This window comes from Equus caballus, chromosome X (assembly GCF_041296265.1).
Source record: "Equus caballus isolate H_3958 breed thoroughbred chromosome X, TB-T2T, whole genome shotgun sequence".
Taxonomy (NCBI): Eukaryota; Metazoa; Chordata; class Mammalia; order Perissodactyla; family Equidae; genus Equus; species Equus caballus.
The window spans coordinates 64,196,169-64,219,293 of NC_091715.1; the positions used below are offsets into that span (position 1 = coordinate 64,196,169).

Below are 23,125 nucleotides of genomic sequence, written 5' to 3' on the forward strand. Positions count from 1 at the left end.
ATAAATATTTATGAGAATTCCAACTTTTCACAAATATACTTCTCTTGAATTCCATTCAATCTACATATAGGAGAGTGGACTAAATTCCTCTGACTTCTGTTCCAGGTCTGACAGTTTGTACTTCTATGAAAACTGCTGCCTAATATTAATAACTAATAATTATTATGTGTTCACCATGTGCAGGTATTGTACTCAACACTTTACATGTGCTATCTTACTTGAATTTTCACAACAAGTGTACGAAGTAGGCGCTATTACGAACTTCGTTTGACTCATGAGGAGACTGAGAGTCAAATGACTCACTCAAGGTTATACAGTTAGGAAGTGGCAGAGACAAGTTACGAACCCAGGTAGTTTGACTCAAGAGCCCATGATTTGAAACAGAAAGCCCACTAGAAGGGGTCATCTCTTTCATTCTATTAAGTTGCCAGAGAAATTACAGGAGATATCTTGATTAGACAGGACAGTCTGGTCCCGTCAAGAAATCCCTCTTTTTAATGTCTGAAGGGCCTTTTCTGGATCATTGTTTTGAAATCAAAATCAGTTCATCTATTTTGTGTGGAATTAATGTCTGTAAATTCCATTGAGACAAATCCTTCATGGAGGAACTTTTCTGGAAGCACAGATATAATTTCAAGAAATTAAGATAGGAACTGAATTCTGTGCCCCAAGCTAACCATTAGCAACATCAATGAAAGGAAGTTTTGACAGTGACCTTATCTTATCTATTGGTGTTTCTTCCTACTGTTACAGACAGGGTCCACCATGTGCCGTTTTGCAGAGTATTCACTGCACAAGGGGGCCTCATGGAGAGCACAACTGAGGGCTGAAATCCAGCCTCCATTCCACTTGTCCTATGTGCCCTGATTTCAAGCTGAATCTCCCCCAAAGAAGGGCACTTTTTGCTAATTTGCAGAAAGGCATAGTCCACTCACCAAACCACTCACTTGCAGAGGTGGGACTGTTTGGGGTGTGAGAGGTGGGGGAGAGTGTAATGACTTTTGCTAATTCACACAAAGTGGCTGCATGAGCTAGCTGTTGCCCTGCTAATGGACAATTACAGATAATTCTCAGAGCTTTTACAGACTTGTGACCCTATCTCACCACTCAGAGCACTGCTCTTTTCTGAGAGACAACTAGCTAATCTGAGAAATTAATTCCTACTACCAGTGTTGAATAGAGTGACAAAGAGAATGGTCCTCAGGCCTAAACACAGTGAAATGAACATTGGTTAGAAGTACTCGAAATACAAGTGACATGACAAGACTGTAAAAGAAGATGTAATTGCTTTAAATGAGTTCACATCAGAAAAATCACATACCAAGAAATTTGTGAGTAAAGGTCAAACCACTGGGTATTACACAGCCCTGGAGGATGGCATAGAAGCTTGAAAGCTGAAGATGGTTTAACAGAATAAGCACTATCAGAAAGGGGAAGAAGGTGGTTTGATAAAACACAAATAAACCTCTTGATCTCAGGTAAGATTCAAAGAATGGCTTGTTCAAGGAATAGTCGTTGAGGACTTAGAAAAAGAAAACTGTATACTTCAAGCCAGCATGCATTCATTAAGAACAAGTGATGACAAGCCAGCCTAGTTTTTGTTTGTGTTTTTAACAAGGTACCCACACAGGAGAATAGAGTGTGGGACTTCAGCAAGGCATTTGGCAAGCTCTTTCATGCTAATCTTTTTAGATAGAGGCTACAGGGTAATAGTGTTAGAGTTTACAAATGACTGAGGGCCAACCTTGAAAGTTGATGAGTAATTAACATGCTGACATGAAGCTGGCTAAAAAGTTCTGGCCTTGTCCTGTTCACTGATTTATCAAAGATCTGGATGAAAATCAAGAAGGTATAGTTATCCAGTTTGTAGTTGTGAATATTGGGAGGGGAAGCAAATGACTTGGATTTTTTAGAACAGCCTTGATTTCAGGTATTTTGTCCCAGTATCCCCAGGCACCACCAAAACGGTCAAATTTCACAGAAATTCCAAAATTTTGGCATCCAAAATACATCTACCAGACTTCCTTTTACAACTGGACACAGCACAAAATCCATTCACCAGACAGTGTGTGCCAGTTCAAGATTAGGGAAATATCATCAATTGTAAGGAACATGATCATGCCAGCGGTTGTATGGGAGGATGAAAGCAGAGAAGTAGGAGTGCCAGAAAGAAAACTGACTTTGCTAGCAGTGACAGGATAATGTTAGGTGGAAGGAAAGCTACTTTTATTGAGTTCTCTACTTAGAGAAGTCATTACTTTGGTTTCATAAGTTTCCCACTTTTCTAGTTTGCAAAATCAGAGCTGACTTAATAATCTTGGATAGTTTACCTACATTTAAGGAATTTCTTTTAGTTATTGGGGCAGATGTTGAGAAATGAGGCAAGGAAGAGGCCAGGTGTTTGGTACCCATCGGAGTTGAATAGGCTGATCAAAGTCATTTTCTGAGACTATGGGGGGAAGTATGGAAAGAACATGGGCTTAGGGGTCAGACAGACCCAGACTCACATCCCAATTTTGCCATTTACTTAACTGTGTGATCTTGAGCAAGTTATTTAACCTCTCTAATCTTTGATTTCCTTATCTGAAAAATGGTAACATAAAATTATAATGCCCATCTCACAAGGCTACTGAATACTGAATAAGATAATGCATATAAAGTGTATAATGTGATATCTAGTTCATATTAAGAACTCAGCAAACAGAACTCCTTATCTCTTTTACTTGTGAATTTGCTTTTCCAACACATTTCTCTTTCCTCAGTCAATGGTCTCAGCATTCACTCTGTTGCTCAAAGCAAAAAACTTGGATATCATCCTAATTCTTCCCTCTCTCTCATCATTGTATTACTGATAAACACACATACATACACAGATACACACACACACACACACAATTACTTAGTTCTTGAGTTCTTTCTGCCATTTCTACCTCTTGAATATATTTCAGATCTATCCACGTCTCTTCATTCCCACTGATATGTCCTTAGTCCCAGTCACCATCATCTTTCACTGGGATCTTGCCACTGCCTCCCAACTAGTATCTCTACTTCTAGTTTTCTCCTACTTTAATCTATTCTTATTTCACATAGCAAAAATGATTTTTGCAATATTTATATTCCAAGTTTATCATATCACTCACCTGCTTAAAACATGTTGATGGCTTCCCATTTTCCTTATGACAAAGCCCAGTTTCTTTAAACCGGGTCTTAAGGACCTGGCATCACAAACTTCTACTGTCCTTCCAGATGTATCATCTTTGATGTCTCTTTTGCTGAGAAGCTTTCCCTGATCCAGGTCTCAGCTTGATTGTCAGTTCTTCAGAACGCCTTTCCTGAATCCCCAAACTAGGTTGCCCCTCTTCCTTTGTTATATGTTATATGCTTCCAAGGCCCCCAGTATTTCTTCTTTGCTGCACTTTGTGCACTTAACGATAATAACAAACACTTACATAGCACTTGCTATTTGCCAGAAACTATTCTGAACACTTTATATTATTGTCCAATGTAATCCTCATGACAGTCCTATGAAGTGGTTGCTATCTTTATTCTCATTCCTCAGATGGTGAAACTGAAGCACAGAGAGGTTTCGTTATTTACACTAGGTCATACATCTAGTAAGTAGTAGAGCTAGGGATTTGAACCCAGGCAGTCTGGCCCTAGAATCCATGCTTTTAAACCACTATACTATGCTGCCCCTCACTTTTAATAGCTTATAAAATTATGTAATTACACTAGACTATAAGCTCCTGGTCTGTGTGATTTACCACTGTATTTTCCAACCCCCAGGATGGTGCCAGAAGCACAGTTAACAATCAATAATTAATCATTAGATGAATCAGTCAATATTTATTGAATTAATAAATAGTATCTATTATTATCATTCTCAAATCCTGCATTAAACTTCATCTGCATTATGAAGATTTCTCTAATCTCACACTTTACCCTGGACAGATTTAGTGGTTCCGACCTCTGTACTCTCAAATTTATTATGTATAATGAGTCTTGCCCCAAAGCAGGGAAATTATTTGAGAGCAGCAGATATTTAATTCATTCTTGGATAGCTAATATCCATACTAAGAATGCTTGGCATATAGCAGGTGCTTGATTCATGTTAATGAATGGAAAGAAGAAAGGAATATAGACATCCAAGTAGATGACAGACAGATATTATATCACCAATGAAGATCAAAAACTAAGTATAAATCTAATAAGATGAAATTTAATCAGAATAACTGCTAGTTCTGTCAAGGATTCCAAATAACTAACTGCATGAGATGGCAAGGAGATGATGCTTTACAGTAAGACATATTAACAGACTTAGCAGTTTTAGTCAATAATGGTAAACTATTTGTTAATCAACAATGTACTGCTGCCAGCAAATGCAATGTGACGTCAGGCCATTTCAACAGAAACTGAGTGTCCAGAAAGAGGGAACTGACAGCTACATATTCTGTATTAATCCACCCATACCAACAGTATATGGTTAGTTCTGGGCTCTACCCTCTAAGAAGGCAATTGCACGATTGGGAGGGTGCTAATGGCTACATTTCTTCATAAAGATAGATTTATTTTGGGAAAGCAAATAATCACTCCCTAATTTGTTACTTTTACCAGTTAAGATTTTCATATCCTTTCCTTTTCTGTACAATATCGATAATAATATCACTCCCTCATAGGGTTGCTTGAGGATTAAATGAGGTAATACTTTTAAAGCACTTTTCCCAGTGTCTGGCTGTCTGACTCTAAAGTTATTAATCTACGACTCTGTGTAATACAGATACATCAGAGATTTCAATTGTCACTTCACATTCAATTATCACAGCACATCTGTGAGATGCATCTTATTATTGTCATTTTACCTACGATGAAACTGAGGATCAAAAAGCACAAGGGCTTTCTGGTAAGTGACAGCTCTGGGATTCAAACCCAATTCCAGAGCCCATGGCCTTTCCACTAAACCACACTGTCCCCCGGTAGATATAAAAATAGTCATTTTAGAATTCCATTAGCAAAAAAGGAAGAGGGAACACATGCGCCTATCCTTCATCCTTCAAACGAAAAAAAAATCATAGCACTTTCAGGAATTATTGCCTTTCATGAGTGAACAAAATGCCGGTTGAGCAACTAGGAAGTCTTTTGTCTTTTGAGCATATGGGGAGACTACCTTTTGGTCTCTAGCCATAGGTATTCACAGAGCACATTTTCAATAGTTGGACTGCTCAAGTCCAAGGCCTTTGCTCCAAGAATCACACACACATGTGCGCGCACGCATGGGTGCCCTTTTACCTTTCCCTTATTTGACCTGCCACAGCTCAAGTTCTGGAAATGTAAGTCAATTTTAAGGAATCCTTGGGCTAAAGGATCTTTCTCATTGATGAATGTAAATGTCATTCAAATCCTTGCTAGTCCACACCCTGAAACATATAATGAATATCTACAGGGTTGGTGTTAAGTTCATAAGTAATAGAGACTTCATTATCCATTCGTTTACTTATTCAACAAGTATTAATGATAATAGCAACACATATAGTGCCTACTATGTTCCAGGCAGCATTCTATTGACTCTGCACATAATAACTCATTTTTTACAACAAACCTATGAGACAAGTACTATTATTATCCCCCTTTTAAAGATAAAAAAAACAGACACAAGATAAGTTATATAACTTGTGTAAGGTCACACAGTTAGGAAATGATAAAGTCAGGATTAAAACACAGGCTGTTTGGCTTTAGTGTCTGTACTCTTGTCTAACTACTGTCTCTCTAAACTTCTCCAGCTATGTGCTAGACACTGGAAAAGTTTGGATGTTCAAGAGCTCCAAAATAAATACTGAGCGCCCACTATGTGCTTCACACAGTGCTAATCACTACATTAAAGATAAAAGAAACATTAGATATTATCTTTGTCTTCAAAAGTCCTACAGCCTATTAAAGAAGAAAAGACTAACACGTATAAAACAACATATAAAGGGCTTTTTAAAGATGGGTTTTTTTCTACTTCCACCTAGCACTCTATGTAACTCACATATGCCAGAATCTGCAATAGCAGAAGGATCATGGCACACCAGGCAAGACCAGATATGGGTGTGCAAACTTTACCATAAATTACACCCTGTAGTTGCTGAGAAAATTTGTCAGAAGAGAACTTGATTATGATGTGATATTGTCTATAAAACTATATATTTAGGATATTTTCTCTTTTAAATGTTTAAAACTCAAGACATCCATGGTATTTATAAATATTAAACATTTTGCTAACTGTTCTATGCTTTTGGATTTTATTATTAACTATTTCAGGGATTAGCAACCTACAGCCACTAGCAGTTTTTGTACGTAAAGCTTCATTGGAACTCAGCCACACTTATTTCTTTATATACTGTCTCCGACTGCTTTTGTGCTATAGTGGTAGAGTTTAGTAGTTGAAAGAGAGACCTAATAGCACACAAAGCCTAAAATATTTATTATTCAGCTCTTTAAAGAAAAAGTTTGCCAACCGCTGGACTATTTCATTAAAAGTTTTATTATAAACCTAAGAGTAAAATAGGTCCAAGGTAGAAGGGCATTAAAAATGTATCAGGAGATATATATATTGACAGCTCATTTTTAATTTTTTTTGTTGAGGTAACATTGATTTTTATCATTATATAAATTTTAGGAGTACATCATTATATTTCAGTTTCTGTATAGAATACATTGTGTTCACCACCAAAAGTCTAGTTTCCATCCATCACCATGCAAATATTCCCCTTTACCCCTTTTGCCCTCCTCTCATCCCCCTTCCTCTCTTATAACCACCAATCTGTCCTCTGTATCTATGTGTTTGTTTGTTTATCTTCCACATATGAGTGAACTCATATGGTATTTGTCTTTGTCTGACTTATTTCACTTAGCATAATACACTCAAGGTCAATCCACGTTGTCACAAATATTAAGATTTCATCTTTTTTATGGCTGAGTAGTAGTTCATTGTATATATACCACATCTTGTTTATCCATTCATCTGTCGATGGGCGCTAGGTTGTTTCCAAGTCTTGGCTATTGTGAATAGTGCTGCAATGAACATAGAGGGGCATATATCCTTTCAAATTAGTGTTTTCATGTTCTTTGGGTAAATACCAAGAAGTGGAATAGCTGGATCATATGGTAGATCTATTTTTAATTTTTTGAGGAATTTCCATACTGTTTTTTCTCCATATTGTCTCCAACACTTGCTATTAAATGAAAGTAGGCTGTTTTCTTACACCATACACAAAAATTAACTCAAAATGGATTAAAGACTTGGATTTAAAAATTTAAAAATTTAATCCATTAAAAATGGATTGAAACCATGGAACTCCTGGAAGAAAACATAGGCAGTACACTTTTTGACATTGATCTTAGCAGTATCTTTTTGAATACTATGTCTACTTAGGAAAGGGAAACAAAAGAAAAAATAAACAAATGCGACTACATCAAACTAAAAAGCATGGGAAAAGAAACCATCAATAAAACAAAAAGAAAACCAACCAATTAGGAGAAGTTATTTGCAAATCATGTATCTTATAAGGGGTTAATATCCAAAATATATAAAGAAACCATACGACTCAACAATAAAACAAACAACCTGATTAAAAAATGGGGAAAATATATGAATAGACATTTTTCCAAAGAATATATAGCCAAAAGGCACATAAAAAGATATTCAACACCACTAATTATTAGAGAAATTCATATCAAAACCACAATGAGATATCACCTCACACCTGTCAGAATGGCTATTAAAAAGACGGGAAGTCACAGCTCATTTTTTTACCAAGGAAATATACTAGAATATTAAATCCTAGAATATCATAACTGGATAAGTTTTTAGAATCTTTCCATCGATATCGTACACTTAGTAGAAAAATAGTCTCAAATCCTTTTAACACAGTTATTTAAATCTATCTGGGTTCTCCTCTGATTCTAGTCAGTGCCCATACATACACTTTCACAGAATTATTCATGTACAAGCATTTTATGATCTGCTTTCTTCATTGAACATTATTGCACAAATTCATAGGATGTCAGTGGGGTAGAGGTACCTAGAGATTCTCTAGTTCAACCCCACCCCATCTCCACTCCAATGTTACAATGAGGCTCAGGAGGAAGGGATCTGCCCAGGACCCAACAGGAATAGATTGAACTGAACTCCACGTTTCCACTGCTGTTGCCTCAACTTGGTTTAGTATGCACATTCTTGTATACTGACAGATTCTTTGCATTTAGATGTTAATGGAATTCCTTGCTTAACAATTCTCTTACTTTTGTAACACTTGTTTTCCAAATGAGAAACAAAGACCCAGAAAAGCAATGTATCCTGCCCAAGATCTCACAATGAATTAGAGGCAGAATTTGGACTAATTGCACAGTGCTAACATCTGCAGAAAATGCCAAAATGTGACATTTGATCCAAGATCACTGAGAAAAAAACAGTGGCTCTCTGGGACCCATCATGTCCCCAAGTGAATGACCATTTTTCACTTGATGTTAAGAAACTATAGATCTTACTACCCAACCTGGCTTATTGCTTCCTTGCAGCCGGAACAAGTGGTTCCCAGGCAGCATCTCCTGCCAGGCCTGAGTAAAACAGACAAGGGGAAGGCCTGATGACAATAGGAAATATGGGATGGTACAAGATTACTACTGCTTCATTTTTTCCCTAAAACCAGGGATACAGACAGTAAGACTGAAAGAACTGGACATTTACAGAGTCTCTGACATATTTTCTTTGGGACTTTGAGCAGGTTGACCCTTCGCTTTGTGCTCTATTCAATCTGAACTGCACAGTCTTTGTCACACACACAGATACACACACACATAATCTGTGCTTTCCTGAAGCCTTTGCCTTTGCTGATGCTGGGCCTGCTCTTCCCATGGTACCTACTTGCCCCATATCTTTCTGGGCAAATTTGACCATTCTTCAATGTTGTGATGTCAGTTTACATGCCCCTGCTTGTTTAACATTCCAAGATCCCTGCAGCTGAAAATAAGCTTTACCTCCTGTGAGACCTCGTAGCTCATTATTGTCTAATTCTTTAGGCTTAGCCCCTTTATTTCTAAGCTAGCATCTTATACAACCAGATACAAATATTTACTGAAAAAATTACTATAGTATTTGATCTTTACAACAACTGATGTGGTAGGTAGAACAAGGATCATTATTCCAAGTTGACAGATAATAAAGCTGAGATTTTGAGAAGTGAAGGATCACCTGGTTACTATGGGACAGAGAACAGACACAAGTCTGGTCTTCTGTTTGTCCCTTTTGCTCTGTGTGGAAGATGAACAAAAATAAGGCTTCTCTCTTCAACAGAACCTTTGTCAAGATTATCTCAGAGCCCTGAACACACACTAGATCTCCTAGAATGTTGGAACTATAGCTTGGAACTCCAAAAGAAAAGCCTAGGTGTGGACTCAGGGACTTTTCAAGCCAAGTTGTATTTTCTCAGGATTATTTTTCACAGCTAGTATCAGGTTTCTATGGCCAGAAAAGACTCTCAAGGTTATCTAGCACAAGTCTGTAACTAGAAAAACTATAAATTAAGACTGATTGGGGCTGGCCCAGTGGCACAGCAGTTAAGAGCGCACGTTCCACTTCTCAGCAGCCTGGGGTTCACTGGTTCAGATCCCGGGTGCAGAGATGGCACCACGTGGCAAGCCATGCTGTGGTAGCCGTCCCATGTATAAAGTGGAGGAAGATGGGCACGGATGTTAGCTCAGGGCCAGTCTTCCTCAGTAAAAAGAGGAGGATTGGCAGTAGTTAGCTCAGGGCTAATCTTCCTCAAAAAAAAAAAAAATTAAGACTGATAAAAAATGAAAGTTGTGAAAGCGGTGGCTGACTCTCCTCCTTTTTTTCCCTCTACATGGACTTAAGTCCATATAGTATACTCTAAGGGAAAAACACCTTCAAATCTCCGCAGGAGTTAAATGTGTCTTCCCCCTAACCTCTTATGCTGCTACTTTGTTACCCTAGGGAACAAGCCAAGCAGCACTAGTTTAATTGTCAAGTTTAGAATGAACATTCTCTAATGAAGAACTGGGAACCATCAAGAAGCCTTGTGGTCAGGAACTAAATACTACACAATTGGCTTCTCAGGGCTCTGTTTCTTCTGAGGCCTATTTGGAGTCAGAGCTGTATACTTAACAAAAACTAATTTTTGCAGCTGTCAGGAGCGAGGACAGCTGTGAAAAGAGTGAGTTGGATTGGGTTCTGCCTCCTGTACCACTCCAAAACCCTGCCAACACCAATTTCTAGAACCTTTCCCACCAATGAAAGTACAAAGGGGCAAGAGTCCTGTGTGCTTTTCACAGGCCTAGCAGAGCCTGGAAGCTTCGCATTCAGGTACTTCTCTTTGTTTTAACAAGTGCCCTGAGTAGATTCTAAATGGGAATGGCTAGAGATTAAATATAAGGCTCTCTGGGGTAGTTTTTTTTACAGAACGTCATTTTTGGCCATAATTTCCCTAAGCTGTGTCTAAATTGAAATCACCAATACTTATTCTTTCTGCAGCCTGCAATCTGAGAGAGGAGTTTTAGATTTGCAATGTCTTCAGACATGTCTTTAAAGTTTCATAATACTACTTCCTGTACCTCCCATGCTAGATTGGCTCAGAATTGACAGTGCATGTTTTCAGAAATGCAGACATGCAAAAGGTCAGGGAGGTTGTGAAGCTACCAGGACAGACTAGGTAATTTGAAGAGCCCAGTACAAAATGAAAATGTAGGACCTCTTGTTAAAATTATTAAGATTTCATGATGAGGATAGTAGATCATTAAACCAAGCGCAGGTCTTTCTAACTATGGAGCCTTGTGTGACTGTACAGGTTGCATACCCATGAAGCCTGCTCCCTATTTACACGGAGACCAGAACACACTGGTGATTCTCAAATTCAAACTGTCTCTTGACTGAAAACCTGATAGGTTTAATGGTTATTAAACTACAATTCCCTGTGTAATGATTACATTGTGGAATGCTGCAGGAAGAGCAAATAAAAGTTGCCTAATGACGCTAAAGACTTTACTAGCTTAGACAACGACTTCTTAGAGACAGAGGAATTGACTAGATGACCTTTTACCAATCTTTTAAAGGGATGTTATTTCTGTGACCCTCGCTGACCTTCCCTGACAAAGTCCAGGATCTCTTCTGACTAGAATTAACAACCCATCTTGGCTTCTCGCCACTTCATATTTATTTACTCAACCAGTGCATGACTGCTGCTCTCATCCCACACAGTTGAATCAGAGCCTTCACTAGTTAATATTTATAAAAAATACTTTGAAGATGAAATCTTTGGTGGGTGGAGCAAACACTGGACTTGGATAGAACAGAAAGTTGTGAGGTTTAGGCCTCCCCTCAGAACTACTATTACCACACAATCTGATCTTTGACAGATTTGTGGTAGTTGTGTGGCTGTACTTTCCTTTTGCTGAAATAGCAAAAGCCAAATAAAGAAGGTATAACATCTGGTAGGATTTTGCCCAACCCCAATACTGAATGCCTGGGTTGCTTTAGAAGAGCAGTCTTGGCTGTTTCATCTCTCTGACCCTCAGTACCTTCTCCTCCTCCCCACAATACACACACCATATTCTGAAGATGGTTGTTAGCAGGGAAGCACTTTATACCATTAAAAGAAGCATGCTAAAAAATACTTTGTCTTTGGACTGGCGTTTAGACTTTGTCTATACACAGAAACCGGTTTGACTAAAATCTGGAAAAAACAAACAGACACAGGAGGAAAATAATAATCACAGTAGTTTTACACATACATTTGGTTTCTAGGGACAGATAACCGATTTAAATGATTTTGTTAGCACTTTGTATCCAATTATTTTGGTGCTGTGAAGACCCTAACTAGAAGCGGGAGTTGTGGGGAAATAAAGAAATTGATTCTGTGCTTATTTTCCCCAGACCTTCTGAGGGAACGCCACCCTCTCCTTTGAAAAGGAGTTGGAAGGGGTCTATACTTTTAATTCCACATAAGGCATAATTCTAGACTGCTAAGAATGGCCCTCTTTGAAGTAGCACCCTGACAGCAGGGAGTTGAAGCCAAGTAAGCCAGCTTGGGCTTGGGTTGGGGCTCCAGTCAACTCTATGGCTGGTCTTGTCTCGCCAACCTGCCTCCTGTATGGACTGTAGGACAGGCTAAACCAGGCCACCTCAACACATGTGTCAGGAGACAAAGGTGAGGGAGGGAGAATATTTCCTCAGTTCCTGGCTTTTAGCTGTGTCCAGCTGCCTGCATGCTGTTGCAATTCAGCTGCCAGCCTTACCTTAACCAAAACCAGTAGACTCTCTTAAAATAATCTGATTTCAGAAGCCCCTCAGGCATGGCTTAAGGTGCTATATTGACTTTGGCCCTTGGCTCTGGGGCATTGGAGACATGAATTGATTTCAGAGTTACAGGAAACTAGATAGGCTACCAAAGGCTTCTAATTGGCCAACTCTCAGTCCAGTTCAACATGCACTTATGAGGCCAATCATTCTGTGCTAGGCCAATACTAACAACTAAGGGTACAAAGTGAACTGGGGCCTCGTCCCTGCCCTTCAGGAGTTCACTGCCTGTTTACAAAGCCAGAGGAGTAAACAGATGATTTCAATATAATATGATTAACGATAGGCAGGAGATGAGAACTTGATGTCTTGAAAGCACTGAAGAAGAGTACCCAATCCATCATAGGGGCATCAGGGAAGACTTCCTGTAGGAGGGGTCAACAGGTACATTTCAAAAGAGTTAGTTAGGGGGAAAATAGTGAGAAATATATGACAAAGAATGAACAAGAAGAGCAAAGGCCAAAGGAGTACCTAACAGCACTCTCTGCTCACGGAACTATGAAGAGTCAGGAAAATTAAAGTACAAGGCTTAGAGTGGTGAGAAATGACAGAGGAGAGAAAGGTGGAGAGGGAATTAGTCATGGGAGTCTTGGATGTCACATTAAGGAGCTTAGCTTATATTCTAAAGGAACTGGGGAGCCAGTTAGGAGTTTTAAGCAGGAAAGATTTGTCAAATGAAAGATTACTTGGAGTACAGTGAATGTATGAATGAATAAACAAATCTATGTCATGACTTTACTTTAAAATGTGCAATCTTCTCCCAGAAGCATACAGAATAAAGCCAGAATTCATTGATTTGGTTCTCTTCCAGCTGCTCTAACTTAAACTTCTATTCTCAACTCACTCTGTTCTCTCACCGAAAATTAGTGAATTTTCACTCATTTAAAGCTCATGCTATTCCCTATTCCTAATTGGTCTTGTTCTCCTTCCCTTCTCTGGTGAATTCATAATAATTCTTTGAAAGCAAGGTCAATTATCATTTTCTCTGAGAAGCCTTTCCTGACCTCTAATTATTCTTCCTCTGTCTTCCCATAGCACCTAATTTGAGCCTTATAGCTTCTATCACACAGTATTGTAACATCTTTGATTCCCTGAGTATTCCTCACATGTCGTGAGCTGCTTGAAAAAATAGAAGATGCCTTACGTATTTTTTTCTACATTCCCAGCACTTCACATAGTCAGCACTTGCTGCTTGAAGAAATCTAAGAATCAACTGGTTGAAACATAAAGTTAAAAACTGACCATTCTACTCATTTTGGCACAGGAAGAGTTTAATTGTGGAGTGTAGTAGGAAAGAGCATCAATCAAGAGTGGGGAGTGGAGAGTGAGACAAGACTTGAGATTCCAGTTCATGTCCTGCTGTTTATTTACTGCAGTCTTCTTTTCCTATTCTGTGCCTCAGTGTCCCAAGATGTATATTAGTCCAACCGATCTCCTAAAAGGTGATCAATCTCTTTCTCATCCCAGATCCAATTTTCTAGGATCACATTGTTCCTTTGGTTCACATTCCTATCTCCTAGATGTGTACAGAGGCTATGGCAAGGGGATAAAGCACTTGGGTCTAGAAGAAAATAATGCCAAGTCCTTGTGATAGATGAATACTGGGAAAGATATCTAAGAGACACTTCAGAACTCCTCACTCAGAATGGAAACAGGTCCCCTCTCTTGCTCTCTCGTATCTGAAGAATGGTGCACAGTGGCATTTAGAGTTGCATCGCCTTGGCTTTGCCTAGCCCCAGTAGCCCATTAAAGCCCATGCAAAATATTTCACAAAGTGAGACTTGTAAGATAAATTCCATAGGGTACATACTCATTCTTTTGCAAGTTTCACACCCCAAGAGATCTGCTGCTGTCTGATATTCTCCAGTCTAATGAAAGTAGGTGTTTTCCGGAATTTTGCTTTGAAAACAAAGCCATAATAGCACAAGCCAGATTTTTTTAAAAAAGGGAATTAAATATATCAACAGGACATTTCCTAGCTGCCTGGCAGCAAAGGGAAAAAGCTTAATAACATCTATAAATGATAGCTAATAGAATGTGTATTTAATTTGCATGTTTTTCATTTATGTGAAAACAGAGACCAGGTTCCTTTCTGACTCCTTTATCTCTACTTCCAAAGTTCTGTAACCCTGGCTCATTTATCCTTCCAAGGTTGGACAATGTTGGGTTGGCTGAGCCCAGAGAAATGAGTGCCAGTGTTTCAGAACACAGTGTGAAAGTAAATAATAATGATAATTTTAAATGATAGCATTTGCATAGTGCTTTAGTGTTATAATCCTCTTTTGCATAAATCATCTTAACTGATTCTTATGATAAACATGCTCTAGCGAGCCTCAGGGCCTTTGCACATGCTTTTCTCTTTGTTTGGACAGTTCTTCCCAACAATTTTTCCCTAGTTCTACTAATGCTTCAGATCTCAGCTCAATGATCAGTTTACCAAGTTCATCTTCACTGACTTCATTGTCCATGTCAAGTCTCTCTGTTACATGCTCATGGCACCGGTATCTTTCTTTGTTTCTCTTATCATAACTGCAATTTTATACTAGTAGGCATTAGTATACGATTATGATGTGTTTATAATATAACGTTATTGTTTAGAATTGGCTGCCGAGCTACAGGCTATATTTCTCAGCCCTGCTAATATCTCAGGAAAGGGAAAAGTGGCACATGACCAGTTCTTACTAATACAATATGAATGGAAGTGATGCGTTATCATTTCTAGGCTACAACATTTAAAAGGCAAGTATGCCTTCTTTATCCTTTCTTTGTACTTTTCCTGCGGGGTGCAGAGGCTTCTGAGGCCCTAGGGCAGTGGTTCTCAAACTTGACTACATGTTCAGAATCACTCAGGAACTCAAAAATTTCTGATATCTCTGCTGGATGCCAGGCCAATTAAATCTCTGTATGTGAACGCCCAGGCATTGGTATTTTCTAAGCTCCTTAGGAAATTCCAATGAGTAGGCTAAAGTTGAGAACCACTGCCTAGGGATGGCTTCTGGATCCCTGAAACTCTGTGTGGAGAAATGCTATCTGCTGAGAAAGAATATCTGTATTGGGCTCTCATGTGACCAAAAATAATCTTACATTAAACCATGGAAATTTGGGTGGTTTTTTTTTGTTATATCAGTTATTTTATCCTAACTAATATACTTCCCATTGTATGTCCAGTACCTAGCACAGGGCCAGGGACAAATTAGGTGCATAATTACTATTTATTGAAGAGAGGTATTATCTTCCTCATCTTTACAGATGAAATTCAAAGTAGTTAAATAACTTACCAAAGGTTGCACAGTTAGAAAGCAGCAGTCTGAATTTGAGCCTAGGCCTCCTTGATTACAATGTGGGAATTCTTCCCACTATACTATGATGCCCCATTTTGCAGATGAGGAAAGCACAGGATTTCAGAAACATAGGCACTCACTTTAATATTCCTTATAGGCGACAATTGGTAGGATGTGATGACCTCAGTATTCTGGCAGCTAATGGTAGGGCTATTAGCACCTAATTAGTGGTAAATACAAGAAGAGAAAGCCACTGATGGGAGTTGGTGGAATTTGTTGGGTGGCAATACTCCTTATATGGGTCTTATGTTGCCTGTTTCAGGACCAAGCCCAATACCTCAAACTTTTGGCAACTAGAATCCTTTGTCATGAGACCAGACAACCAACAATTAGAATATAGTGTTGTATGGTAGAAATACAAATACCTTAGCACTGGACCAAATCAAGATCTGCCTAAATGGTCTCATTGACCTTGGTTTTCCTGCATCTTCCAATTTTGTCTAATATATCTTTCTAAAGATCACCTGCATCATATCACTCCACAGCTCAAAAATATATAATAGCTTCCTGTCTTTTCCCATATCAATTCCACATCATTCTACCCAAACCACCACAAGACTCTCCATAATTTGTCCCTGTCATGTCCAGTCAACTTTTTCTTTTAGCCCTCCTTTACACACTTTTTTCTTCAGCTGAGGTACCTCCTTCACACTCTGTATCCCATCTACACCATCTTCAGCATCCCTTCAAACCTTTCTTTATGTTGCAACCTACTCTCTGCCCGACTCTGCTCATGTCCCACAACTCCATGAAGTCTTTTTATATTACTCTAATCCATCTAATATTTTTCTAGCTATTATGCTTTGTGTGTTTATTGGTTTTATCTCCCTGGAGGAGTTTGTTAGCAACTTGGTTGGCAGGCCCCCATATGAAGCCTTCTTTTTTTTTTTTTTTTTTTTTGAGGAAGATTAGCGCTGAGCTAACTGCTGCCAATCCCCCTCTTTTTGCTGAGGAAACTGGCCCTGAGCTAACATCCGTGCCCATCTTCCTCTACTTTATACGTGGGACGCCTGCCACAGCATGGCTTGCCAAATGATACCATGTCCGCACCCTGGATCCGAACCAGCGAACCCCAGGCCGCTGAAGTGGAATGTGTGCACTTAACCGCTGCGCCACCGGGCCGGCCCCCAAGCCTTCTTCGTTTGTGTAATTGTGATCACTGAATATTTCTTTACGGAGCTAGTTGGCAAAGCACTCCTGAATACATGATCCCATTTGACAGTCACACTAACTCTATGAAATGAATATTGATTCCGTATTATGCAAAATATTTATTGAGGATCTGCTAGCTGCCAGGCACTATGCAAGGAAGGTATTTCTAGCCTCTTTTTACAGAGGAGGAAACTGAAAAATTTGTGAGGTAAAAGGACTTATTCAAGATCCCACAGCTGAAAAATGACTGATCTAGAGCTCCAACTCAGGCTTATCACTCTACATCTAAGGCTCTCTCTATCACATGCTGTATCTCTCCTAGAGTAAGCACTCAATATTTCTTAACATTTCAGTTTAATTTTATTTTTATAGATTTCAGAGACTTCATGGTATATTACTGAGAGTATTAGCAATATGACTAAGAAACATTTATTGGGCACTAATTGTTTGCTGAGTAGGAAGGATGTATACATAAAAATCAATAACATTAGGTATGCTCCGTTAAGTGCCAGGTGAATGGCGGAAGTATCCCAGGCCTTCTGAGAAGGACAAGAGCACTGTGAGCTGGGGAGGACCTGAAAGGCTTCAAAGGAAAGGTGAGATTTGAGCTGAGCCTTGGAAGATAAGTAAGATTTTGATAAACAGAGAAAGGAGAGGAGGAAATGCATTTGAAAGAGAAGAAATAATGTGAGCAAGGCATCTCAAGGTGTTGCAAGACCAGGTTAAACATCACTGGTTTGCACCAATAGTAAGAAACAAACTTTTGAGCAAAATGTAATAAGTGAAAGCCCAGTTGGTTTTGAGTTTTGAAAGAGGGTGATAAAGAGGTATGAGAATGGGAGACCGAAGCCCTGAAATGAATTATTGGAAGTGACAGAACTTTACAAACTGTAAATTACAATGCACATAGAAATGACTAAAAATATTGTTGTTGTTACTGCTATTCTACTGCACAGTAAATGGTTTTATTTAATCATCACTAAGTTTCATCATTGAGTGGTGGCCATTTTCTAAAAAACTTTCTTTCTTCTCACATTGTTATGAGCTTATTAGAAGCTCAGAAGGACCTGAGTCAGCAGGTAGGTGGCTTCAGGCATTGGTAGTCCTTCACACTTAAAGCGAGCTTCTCAGAGAAAATGGGTTTTAGGGGAAGCACATTTTTAATAAGGAAAAATAAATAAAGTTTGACAGAATGATCTAGCAACACTAATTATCATCTCTCACTTTGCCCAGCACTTTGGTGGCTTCAGTGACTTGCGAGGACTCATCTTCCTCTCACACTTAACTCTGACAAATAAGGAAAACTGATATTACAATTCTATATGGAAGCGGTCTTGAAGGCTGTGAAGCCAAGTTGCCTGAGTCCAAATCCCAGTGAACAAAGCAAACAAGACCTTTATTTTTGTAGAGCGATAGGCCAGGGCTTTTTTTGTGCCTGTAATACTTGATTCCACTGAATCTCAGTTTGCTCAATGGAATAGCAGTCATTGCCCAACATACTTTATCAGGAAGTTGTGAGAATCAGAGTAGATAAAGCACATGGAAACAGTCCTATGAACTGTAAATTACTGTACTGGTGAAATTATTAGTAGTTATGTTCCTATTTGATAGCAGGAGGGGCTGAAAAGCATAGTTGCTAGCTAGGTACCAGAGAACAATATTATCACAGAACCCTGACCAGGAGCCTGGCAAGACTGGAGTGAATATGAGAATGTAATCAACTTCAAGGTCCAGTTGCTGGAAGTAACCAGGCACTTTGTACAGCCAGGGAGGTTTGGCTCTCTATAAGTGAAGGAGAAAGCCTTTGTCTTTGGGCCTATTGTCATTCCTTCTTGTACTCATCTGCCCCTCTTCCCTTCCAGGAAGCCCATATTACCATTGCCTTCCCAACTTTTCCCTTCTCCCACCTCTATGTGAATTAAGGAAATGACCTGGTTAGCTCATTCATATCAATGTATCAATGACTAAAAAAATTTCATGGAAAACCACATCCAAGGAAAAGGGCATTGAATTGGGGGCTTAGCCTTAAGAGAAAGAAATAGAGCACTAATGGTAGAATCCTGAAGAATATCAATAAAGCTCAGATTCCTCTGAAATCATACCATGTGGATGAAGACTGGCCCAACTGTAGAAGATTTAACAATAATAGAACAATAAATTGTCAGAGCTAAAAGACTTCTCAAAGTACGTTCACTAGAACACTAGTCATTCATCTATCCTTCTAGAAAGAAAGAGGATGGAGAAGTGATGGTCAATATCCCTGTAAGCCCTTTTTAGTAGCCTCAAAGCATATATCTTTTATAAACCATTGTCAGGGTTGGGACAGGACACAGATTTGTTGGTACATGCAGAGAAATCCATCTCCAAATCTCACTAGTAAGGTCCTCAGGCTGCATTAGTTTGCAAAAATATAAACTCTTTGCCTCTGTGGAAGAAACATTTATTTTATTGTCTTCCCAGAAACCCCCTTTGAAGGGAACTGTCCCTCACCTTTTCCAGAAAGAAATCACCCTATTCACATGGTTACTGAGAGCTACTACGTTCCTACAATGTGATCTCACTCCCCGGTAACAGTTAATTGGCTGAAGGGTGGGCATGTGCTCCAAGCTTATATGATCAGACTCCTTATCTTGGCTTTTGGACAAAGATATTCCAGCCCATTTTGCTCCTAACTCTAACTGTAGAGATGTTATCAGTGGCCATTTTCTCCCATGTGGATTTGGAATGTAGAAAGTTGTCTGTAAAGAGAGGGGAAGGAGGAGATATGCCAAGAGAAGCAGAGACAATAGAGGGAGAGAGAGAGTCCTAACAGCATTGAGTCTTTTGTTCTAATTGTTTCCAAGGCCCAGCAGAATTCTGGTTCTATGAAATATCCCTATGAGTTTAATTATAAATGGCTCTGTAAAGCTACATTTTTCAGTTTCTGCTTTTGCATTAGTGAACTCAACTGGGTTTCTATTGCTTGCAATCATAACTCCTAACTAGTAAAGCCCCATATTTATCAAAACCAAAGGCAAATCGTTGGTGAGCTTTTGTATTCACTCAATCTTACCATTGTATGGGTATTTTCTGCTTTTATTTATATTATTACTTGATCACATATGATTATTTTAATGACAGAACTTGTAGACCAGGTGCTATTTGCATGGTTAAGAAACCTGTAGAAACCGAGGCACAATGCAAGGCAAAGACTTATCAAGGGTCAATATCAGAACTAGAACACGTATCGAGGTGTTAGGATTTTAGATACTTTATTGTCTCAGCTCAAGATAGGAGGCCTTGGCTTTGTACTAGTGATTCTCACTGATAGAGATGGTGGGTTAAAAAAGCCAAAATGTTGCCTCTAACCACCTGAGTGGCAAAACCTATATGGCTAAAGCCACTGATATAGCATTTGAGCATAGTCATTCTGAGTCCAAGATGGTTGAGACATTCATTTTAAGCAGTATGGCATACAGTAATTTAAAAGCACACAATTTACAGAGTCAGAAGATGTTTGAATTTTGTCTCTATAAATTTCCAACTTAAACTCTGAACTTCGGTTTTCTCATCTGTCAAATGAGAATAAAAATACCTTCCTATCTGAATTCATAGAGTTGTTGCCAGGATTTGATGGGGGAAAAAAAAGGCTTTGAAAACTCTAAAAAGCTGAACGTGTCCTTATTGTTCTGATTTTTTAATAAAATAAAAGTTCATTCTGGGGCTGGCCCCGTGGCCGAGTGGTTAAGTTCGCGCGCTCCGCTGCAGGTGGCCCAGTGTTTCGTTGGTTTGAATCCTGGGCGCGGACAAGGCACTGCTCATCGAACCACGCTGAGGCAGCGTCCCACATACCACAACTAGAAGGACCCACAACAAAGAATATACAACTATGTACTGGGGGCTTTGGGGAGAAAAAAGGAAATAAAATAAAATCTTGAAATAAATAAATAAATAAATAAATAAATAAAAGTTCATTCTACTAACGTTGAAAATGATGGGCTTGGTTCTTTTTTACGATTGTGAACTTCTTGAGGGTGTGCCTAGCACATAGGCATAGAAAAGGTCAGTTACTCATTGAGAGTGTCTGGCACTTTGTCAAGGAGAAAAGGACCCTGCAGATTACATGTAAATATCATTTAGTAGTCAGGATAGCAGGGGTTCCAAACCTGACTCTACCACTTACCAGCTGTATGACCTTGGACAAGTTGCTGTATTTCTCTGAGCTTCTTTTTCCTCATCTGTAAAATAAGAGTAATAATAGTACTTTTCTCACAGGATTTTTGTGAGCATTAAATGACTTAATTTACATAAAGCTGTTAAAAGAATGGCTAAGCAGAGAGTAAGCGCTCTTAAATGAGTTAGTTCATGTGAGGCTCTTAAAAAGATGGTTAGTACATAATAAATGTGGAATAAATATTAGCTGCTATTATAGTCCATTGCATAGACTCTGGTAATAAGAGAACCACAAACTAGTTTTTCCTAGATAAGGCCCCTTCCTTTCAATCTGATCACACAATCCAAAAGCTCCTGCAATACTATATTACTTTTGTGTCCATATCCCTGTCTTGGTTTGCTATCAGTGACAGGGGCTACTTTTAACAGTTTTGCAGACAGGTTTTCCCAGCACTGCCATAGCACATGGATTTTGGTTGGCATTAGGAAGCAGGTGACTAAGGAATAGTAATCTTGAATGGGAGACAAAGGGGTTATTGCTGTTAAGCTAGTGTTTGATCATTGTACTTGAATCTGCTTTAGTCCTAGGTTTAAGTTGATTCAGGAAGGAAAACAACCAGAATTGGTATCCTTTGTAATTCTATGAGAATGTAATCAGTTTTGGTCTGTTAGAAAATATTGTTTGCAGGGCCAGCCCCGAGGCCGAGAGGTTAATTTTGCATACTTTGCTTTGGCGGCCTAGGGTTTCACTGCTTTGGATCCTGGGTGTGGACATGGCACCACTCATCAAGCCATGCTGAGGCAATGTCCCACATACCCACATAGCACAACCAGAGGCACTCACAACTAGAACATACAACTATGTACTGGGGGTCTTTGAGGAGAAGAAGAAGAAAAACAAAAAGAAAGAAGATGGCAACAGATGTCAGCTCAGGTGCCAATCTTTAAAAGAAAAAAAAGGAAAATATTGTTTGCTTTCCTTTATGGTTTTGATCATCATAATTCCCAATTCCTGTATACAGAAGCTTGAATCATCTATCTAAATAAAGTAACAGATTTTCAACCGACAAATATCACAGCACTATTTGTGATTCATTAGATAAAGTATAAGAATTCCTACAAAGAAAGTTTTGATGTTCACAGATTAATTCATGATATTCTAAGGAGTTAGTTGCCCTGGGTCAAGGTGGAACTGAAGGGGTAGGGGGCATTTTCTCAGGGACTTGTGAGGTCATACATCTCTGAGGAGGTATTTAGAGGGAGGCAGTAGCAAAGGATTGTAAGACTCCACCTATAATGCATCCTCAGTTCCCCCTTGTGACTTCACTGTCAACTCTGCCCAGAAGCAGCTGCCAGGAAACCAAACTCCAGAAAATTTGTCCCAATTTCAAGATAGAGTTAGTTCAACCCTAACCAAAGTTTTCAGTTAGCTGCAAATAATGTGGTCTGGTGACAGGGTATTACTTATTGAGGGGAACTAATTACAGAAAATTCTGGCAGAAAATTCTGGTGTGAAAGAATGAACTCTGACAAAGGAGAATGCTGGTCCCTTACTTCTCTGCATCTGAATAACTGAATGATCTTAGGCAAGTCACTTCAGATTTAGAGGGCAGTTTACTCTTCTGTATAACAGAGCTAATAGTGCATACTTAACTTAACTTCAAAAGTTGCTATGAAAACTGACTGAGGTATTATATGCAAATATTCCTTATGAACCACGTTGTCCTATGCAACGGTCACTGCTGTCAGGGCCCAAAGATGCAGACACCATAGAGATAGGGTGAAGGCAACCCCTTTTTTGTTAATCTAGAGAAATAATATGGATGTAATGGCACTCATTCAGTGGTTCGCCTCTGCTAGCTTTGAACTCTACAAGGAGGCTCTGCTCCTATGAAAGAAAACAGTGATCTCAAGTGCATTTTTTGGCCTCATCCTGATTTCCCCAGAACACTCCATTCTTAAAAGCCCATAGGTGACATATGCTCTCTGATTGATGGTCATTTTCGCTTTTGGCAGCTATTGATTCCCTCCTCAGTACCTGGTAAAGCCAAAAAAATATGAACCAAAATTCCTTGTTATGTTGCCCTCTACAAATGTGTTTTTCAGCAATGAATGCTGCCAGGGACATTTC

General features: G+C 39.1%; 1 long non-coding RNA gene across 1 annotated transcript in view; it reads right to left on the bottom strand.

Moving 5' to 3' along the window:
* LOC138921988 (uncharacterized) overlaps positions 1 to 23,125 on the bottom strand; it is a 321,454-nt gene that overhangs the window by 289,092 nt on the left and 9,237 nt on the right. Inside the window, exon 2 of the long non-coding RNA XR_011435057.1 lies at positions 21,005 to 21,059. This is a non-coding gene — a long non-coding RNA (uncharacterized lncRNA). The remainder of the gene's footprint in view (positions 1 to 21,004; positions 21,060 to 23,125) is intronic.